We start from the raw sequence: 7,847 nt of genomic DNA, 5'->3' as shown, positions 1-7,847 counted from the left end.
AATGACCCTTATATTTATCAAGCTCTTAGTAAAGTGGTTGCAGGATTTCTAGAAGTCACGTTATCACCATTATGGAGATTTGTGACTTTTCATTCATACACACAATTGGCAATGGTATTGTCAAGCTTCAAGGGGAAGAAAATTCAAGGATGCAGCTTACATGGTAAGACGTTTAAAATGTATATTTGATTAATGTTGAAAAATTCATTTATGTACAAGTTAATTGAACTTTTACTATTTCATGTTATAGGGAAAAGTCAAATCTTTTTAACCGTGAAGATCAACTATTTATAAATGATTGTGAGTTCATTCATATTGATAGTTGGTCAAAAGATGATAGTTATATGTTTATGATTTTTAATAGGGTAGACGGAAAGATTCATAGCCAAATACTGACTTATGATGTTGTTGTGAGAAAACTAACATATGAAGACAAAGAAGCAAAAATAGAGATGGTTAACATTTATCAAAAACCACAATTATTGATTAACTATCTTATAGACATATGTTCAAATGAAGGAGATTGGGTTCTGGATTTATTTTTTGGCTCAGGTAAGAACAATGTAAACTTTGAAACGGGAACTATAAACTCAAAACGGGAACTCTGGCCCAAAAACCCTAAAAAAACCACAAAAACAGTGCTAAAAACGAAAAGTGTGTATACTGGAACGATGTTTTTTTTTTTTAGGCTTAAATTTTGAACGTGTTTTAAAAATGGCAGTGACTACGAAATTTTCTACGAAATTTTCCTGCAAAATATAGCTTCAAAACGAAAGTGTTGATACTGGAATAATGATTTTTTTTTAGGGTCAATTTTCAAACTTTTTAAAAAATGCTAATAAAACCAAATTTTTATGTCTCAAACAAAGTTAAATTTTAAGGAAAAAACACATTAATGTTTCTGGTAGAATATCATTTTTCTTTCCTAAGTATAAATTTAACATGTTTTCAACCACAACATGCTAGATACAAAAGAAATTGAAATTTTTTTAACTATAAAATTAAAAAAACATGACATTATGAACAAATTATATCACTGAATGAATTCAAAAGTCTTTATTTGTATACTGAGTAAAACAGACATTATATCTCTAATTTGATATTGCATTGTAGATATTTAAACAATAAAATTTATCATACTTAAGACATAATCCAACTCCGCCCACCCCCCCAATTTCTCATTTGGAATGATGACCCAAGTACTAACGACCCATCCCCCGCCACCGCCCCCTTCCCGGACCCCCGCCCCCTTCCACGGACATACCCTCAAAACATGTACACATTTCAACATAAAGTAATAGCAAAGGATGGTGGTTTGTCTATAAAGTAATAGTCTTACATATATTTTTCCCAAACATAACTATGATGTATGTATGTTTGTTAATACTTTGTTACAACTTTTTTTAATATAATATTCCTACCATACAATTTAGAAAACAATATTATATCTTAATTAAAATACATATGTATGTAATAATAAATTAATATCAATTAGATGTGTTTGAACCTACAATTCAATTTTTTTTAAATATAAAATATATTCTTCTAAATGTATTATTAATTTGTTTTTAGAAATTATCATTTTATAATTCAAAATAATAAAAACACATATTCTTAATATAAAAATAAATAATAATTATTTTGAATGGATTAAATGAAATAATATATAATAACTACTTTAACCTAAAAATTAAGAAATAACTATTTCTTATTAATCAAATTGTAAATATTGAATATGAATATTTTACGGTGTAATTATAATAAAAGTGTCTCGAAAATCCAAAGTCATTAAATTTATTTTTATATAAAAATAACAATTCCATAATCCAAAATTTCAATGTATATGGCCGAATTCAGGTATTAACAACAAACCGCATGTGATATATGTCATGGGTGAATTTCTAGGCACAAGCCTGTAGATTTTCGTAACACCTTCCATCATACGCGTTGCAGGCTGGGTTTCATGCCCCATATCTCGTCGGCTCTCAGTAGTTGATCTGCTACATATTCTGAGATCAGAGGTTCAAGCCATGGCTACTGCTGCCCTCCCCGCCACTGCATATGCTTCTTCTCCTCCGTATGCCTTCCTCCTGCTAGCTGTGGTGGCCATGATCCTTGCGGTGCTGCCATGATGCTGAGCTCTCACGGAATTGGGCTTATAACTATCATAGCATTCTCTGGCTGCAGTGTTATGTTGTTGGTGTTGGGTCGCCAGAAACTGTTGGAATTGAAGAAGGATTGTTCTTGCCTGCAAGATGAAGTGAACCACGAGGGCCCTCTCGGATCTCATTCCGGTGTTCACCATCAACAGCAGCATGCAGAGGGAGGAACAACGATCTCTTGGAGGATGAGAGGCTCTCAGCCCTCTCCAGGTAGTATGGAAAAACCGCAAATTATGTTTACCACAACATTTTTTAAGTGAAGCCGGTACGGGTCAATTCCCGGAATCGACCCGCCGCCGGTCGGGTGGGACGGGGCGGCCCGGGGGTGGCGCTGCGCCGGCGCAGCGCCACCCCCGGGCCGCCCCGCCCCGCCCGACCGGTGGCGGGTCGATTCTGGGAATCGACCCGTACCGGCTTCACTTAAAAAATGCACACTATCTCTATTAGAACAAATAATAATCTAAATTTTTTTTATACACCGGCTGAACAAATTGAAGTTCCAGACTCATTGAATCCCGGAATTGAAGTTCCAGACTCATTGGCCTTCTGCTGGGGCGGATGTGGCCACAGTTGACAATGCTCGTACTTATAACAACAATCTCATCCGCCATGTCTTATCGAATGAAGGGACACCAAAGAGGCCGGGGACGAGCATTGAGACCTATATCTTCGCTCTCTTCAACGAGAACAAAAAGCCCGCCGGAACGGAGCAGCACTTTGGGCTCTTCTACCCTAATCAACAGCATGTATACCCTGTTAATTTTTCTCCATAATTCTGCAGCTTGTGAGTCCAACATACAAATAAAACCGATGTGGACTGTTCCTCCTCTATATGCGAAATGCTTTGACACGTATATTATCTAGTATGCTACATATATTGTAAACCCTTCTACAATAAAATGCGGACTTGAATTTTCATATCTCCGTTCACGATCTCTCGTCGGCACCACCTAGAGAAACACCAATGAAAACCACTTTCACCTTTCCTTGGAAATTGTAATACACAGTGAAGCTTCCAATAAATTCCTCCAATCAGGTCCTTCAAGTCAAAAGTGGTATGCGTATTTAATGTACTTTTTAAAGTATTTTCTTATTCTGCTACCAGGGACAGTTTTGTTTTGGCGTTTCTTCTATTAGTTAAAACGGTTTGACACGGCTGGTTGTAAGTTTTTTAAATAAACCCATAGTCGCGGGTATAATATCGCAATGTGCAGAGCTATCCCACGTAAGAAAATTCAATATATTTTTATTCCATAACATGAATTGGCAGTGCAGCTGTGCATATATATTTGCGGTGTTCCTTCTCTGCACTTTCTAGTGTGACAATCAAACACTAGTGAGGCAGTTAGCACTTAAACTATTAATCCAACACCCAAAAACACCTCAACAAAAATATTTTATGGAGGCAAAAATTGCTACATAAACTCCTCGTGTGTATATATATATTCCAAAACCAACAACTTCGTAAACGGTTGATTACCACATAAAGGCGATGAAAATGTTGAGTCCCAAAGGAGGATGATATTTTTTAAATCTGTCATGGTTATTAGGTCGAATGCAATCCAAAGACAACTAAATACATGAAAAGACATTATTGACCCCTTATAGTTTCATCTTAAATAATACATCAAGTATATGATATTATATAAATAAAAAATAATATAGAATTTTTAATATATAAAAATGAAGGTACACTTTAAAATGATGGTATGCTTTAAGATAAAACTAGTATAAAGAATTTAAAACAAATGAAAATAGGAAAATGAATAATATATACTCGGTGAAATCATTAATTAATAATAACATCAGGTTTGCAATTTAAATAATTTTTATTTTTTTGAAATGGGAAAATTTTCAAATTTATGTTATTTTTAGGTCGATAGCTTTTTCCTATGCATCAACAAATTGTCAACACTTTTACTCTCCTCCATTAGATCAGGTAAGACACTTTCAACCGTGGATTTAAAGTGTCACTGCTTTTTCCAAATATTAATTGGTTTTGCAGTTTGCATACATGCAACAATAAAGTTGGAAACATTCGATAAGAAATATCTGATATTAGAACTTTGTGTACCTACAACATTAAAATTGGAAACATTCCTTTCATTCTCTGCCAGCATCGGATTCCCATATTAAAAATATCTACATTTCACTGACTCTAATTCGAAACAGCTATTACAGCACATCGCGCAAGATATTTCTAGACATGGAGATCAAGGCATCACATTGGCAATACATGTCACTATACTTTCGTATAGCAGAGCCACCCCATGCGTTACTCTTATTTCCAACTACAATCCTCAATTTTTCGTCCGTGTCCAGCCATCCAGTGGTGGGATCCCCAAAGAAATTCACATCAATTCCATCGCTTGGAATCATAATAAGATTTTGAGGTATCTTCACCCATTCCCTCAAAAGAGGATCGGAGATATTATTAGAAACAGCCACGTTTTGCACCTGTTGGGATGAATTGGCCCATCCAATATAAAGAATTATAGGCTTATCTCCGGGCAGTAACGTTGCCGAACCGGACTAGCAACCCTTTATATCATACCATTCGCTCAGAACAATGGCCGGATCCAGTGAATGCCAGTTGAGTCTTGATTTAACAGTGCTACAGTTTGTTTTTCAGCCTCTTGGAATTCAGATGTGTGGCTACCCGAGAGCATTTTCGTGTCCTCCTTCACATTTTTCCCATTTATCATAGATTCCCATAGATTTGGTACTACTCCGTTAGCGTTAGCACGGCTTCGTATGGAAGACACTGGGATTCAACAATTTAATCACTTATGGACACTGATAGCTCATAAACAATCTATTTGGTAATTTTTTGTTTCTTTAATTTGTTTGTTTTTGGTAATTTATTCTTGAGATATATGGGGCGATCTGAAAAAAAATGGTTTTTCTATTTATAGAGCAAGTTAAACAGGGATATCTGGACTGTGGTAGCGTATTGGTTCTCTTTCTCTCTCAGGTAGTCTAATGTAAAGTTGTATCAGGCAGTCTCATTGAAAGCTAAGATGGGACTGGGTGGTGGAATGCTCCATCAATGTGCCATGTTGCAATTGTATCAATGCGTTGTGCTGTGTTGTATTTTTTAATGTGTTTTGGAGGAGAATATAAACAATAAGAAAGCAATTTTTATTACTAATTTTGGTTTCTGGTCTTTGAAATTGATAAAGTTTTCCACAAACCAATTAACTATTTTAGAAAAATTCAACAATTCCAATTTAATAATCCTATCGGCCTCTCTTTGTACCTTTTGGGACAATTGCTAGTATCTAGTATGCTACATATATTGTAAACCCTTCTACAATAAAATGCGGACAATAAAGTGTCGTAGCCGTTGAGTCATCCTTTTTTAAATGATTCGCCTTTGGTTTTGTTTTCGAAAGTATATACCTGCAATGTTTAACACTCGACAAATGCAATGAATTTATGTAGATGCAAAAAGGGTATATCCTCGCAAACAAATTTGTATATAATTTCCAATAAAAATATTATCGAGATAGGGTAGGTAAGATCTGCTAAGGATCGGAGAGAAAGCTTGATTGACCACAAGTGTTACAGTCGTCTCTAACCTTGAACCGAAGAGGAAGTATCTACAACGCTTGTTGTAGATGTTTCTTATAACCTCAAACCCAACAATAATTTGACTGTACAGAAAAAAATAGACAACAATGGCGTCTCGGGAGAATGGTAAGGATAAGTTTACAGAATTTACGTTTCTGAAGACAAATTAATGCAATCTGCTATCGGTCCATCATTCCCTTATTTTGGGTTTTAATACCTTTCTGCCCGAAGGTTATGAAATTACATTTCCTTCAGAAAAACAGCTAGTTGACTTTAACCAAGCAATCGATTACGTTGGTAAGATCAAGGTAATGCAGATGAGCCATTATGTTAACAAGACAAATATAATGCAGATGATGATGTATTAGTTCTTTGATATTGGAAAGCTATGTTCTATTTAAAACCTAATTTATTATAACCAAATTTGTTTCGAAACTGGTGAACTGGTATGAGAGTCGTCGTCAGAACATTCATATTTCGAAAATTCAAAACTAGGAATTGTTTTACTTAAATTTTTAGTTTATTGTTTTCAGAAAAGGTTTGAAAATGATACACAAGTATACAACAACTTTTTGGATATATTAAGAATGTATAGGAATGGGAGCAAATCCATGGATGAAGTCCACAAAGAGGTACTTTCAATTGTTTTTACAAAATAGGAATATAAATGTTATTTTTTTCAAATCCTCTTTAGCTATGTTATTTATGAACTGATTTAATTTTATTTGTTTGTATTCAAGTGGAAACACTGTTTTACCATCATCAAGATTTACTCGAGGAATTTGTATGTTTTCTAAGATAAGATGAAAATAAGTTCAATTTTAAAAATTGCTAGATCTAAAAAGAGAACAGAAAAATTAGTATATTGGCAAGTCTTTATTCAGTGCATTTTCATTTTGTTTTGAAATGGGACATTTAGAAAAATCCTTTTGTGTTATAATTTTGAGAGTCAAATGTTTTTTTTGTGTTTGATGAATTGTATTATTCTTGATTTTTTCATTTTTTATAATGGTGTGTCATTTTTCTTATACTTTCATATGAATTGAGCTAAAAGGACATGCTTTAATAGCATAATGCCTGTTGATATACTGGTAAATGATCAAATTGCACATTACAACTTCACAGTTGTGAGGTTCTTGTTTTAGCAAAATCAACGGGCTTAAGGATAAATGTATATACAAGAGTTGCGTTTATAAATTTGCATTATCCTGAACTAAGATTCAAGGCATAGTGCTATATGGTCTTATTAACTAAGAGGTTAAGAAAGGAATTGTCTAATGACTATATCATTTGAGAGCATAACTATGATTTTCACATTGATTTTTAAGTAATTATTATTTTTTGAAAAAAAAAGTTGTTATTATTATTTTTTTGACATGAAATTCATAAAAAAAAAAACTATTATTTGACCATTTTTAGTTAATATTTTTGTATAAAAATTGTGATTTTGACATGTTAATTCTAGCAAAAAATTATCAAAACGTTTAGCTTTTTGTTATATTTATGTTAAAAATGGTTATTTTTATGTCCATTGTTAAAAAATGTTGTTTTTTAGAAACAATTATTTCATGTGGATTGAAAAATTAATTAAGGATGTATAAATATGTAGATTATCTAAAATTCAAACTATCGACTTTCTAATTTAAAAATGCAAAACAATAAAAACCCCACTAAAAAAAAAAAAAAATTAAGATAGAGAACAAGAAAATATGAATAAAATGACCACTTCAAAAACTATCAAATTTAGAAAATAATTTTTTACATTTCACACACTAGAAAATTTAAAGTCAAAAAATAGGTCTTTTAAAAAAAGGGTGTGATGCAGAATACTCGCTTTTTAAAATCAGGATGAAAATCACTGCCATTCACTACCATTCTAAAACTTAATGCACATGAAAAAAATTAAAGTTCCAAAAACCATGTTCTAAAAAAAACATGTGTATTCTGCATCACCACTTTTGAAAATCGGGTCATTTTTTGCCACCTCTACAAAACGGGTAACAGTATCAGTTCCCGTTTCAAAGTTTACATTGTTTAAGTTTTATTATATGGAATTGAATTTCAATATGTTATTTTTTTAATTAATATGTCATTGTATTAATTTACTTCATT

Source organism: Pinus tabuliformis, chromosome 9, assembly GCF_031772625.1.
Source record: "Pinus tabuliformis cultivar Carrire ecotype Pingquan chromosome 9, CPIR1, whole genome shotgun sequence".
In the NCBI taxonomy this organism is placed as follows: Eukaryota; Viridiplantae; Streptophyta; class Pinopsida; order Pinales; family Pinaceae; genus Pinus; species Pinus tabuliformis.
The sequence above is the reverse complement of the archived record's forward strand: the minus strand, read 5'-3'. Positions refer to the sequence as shown.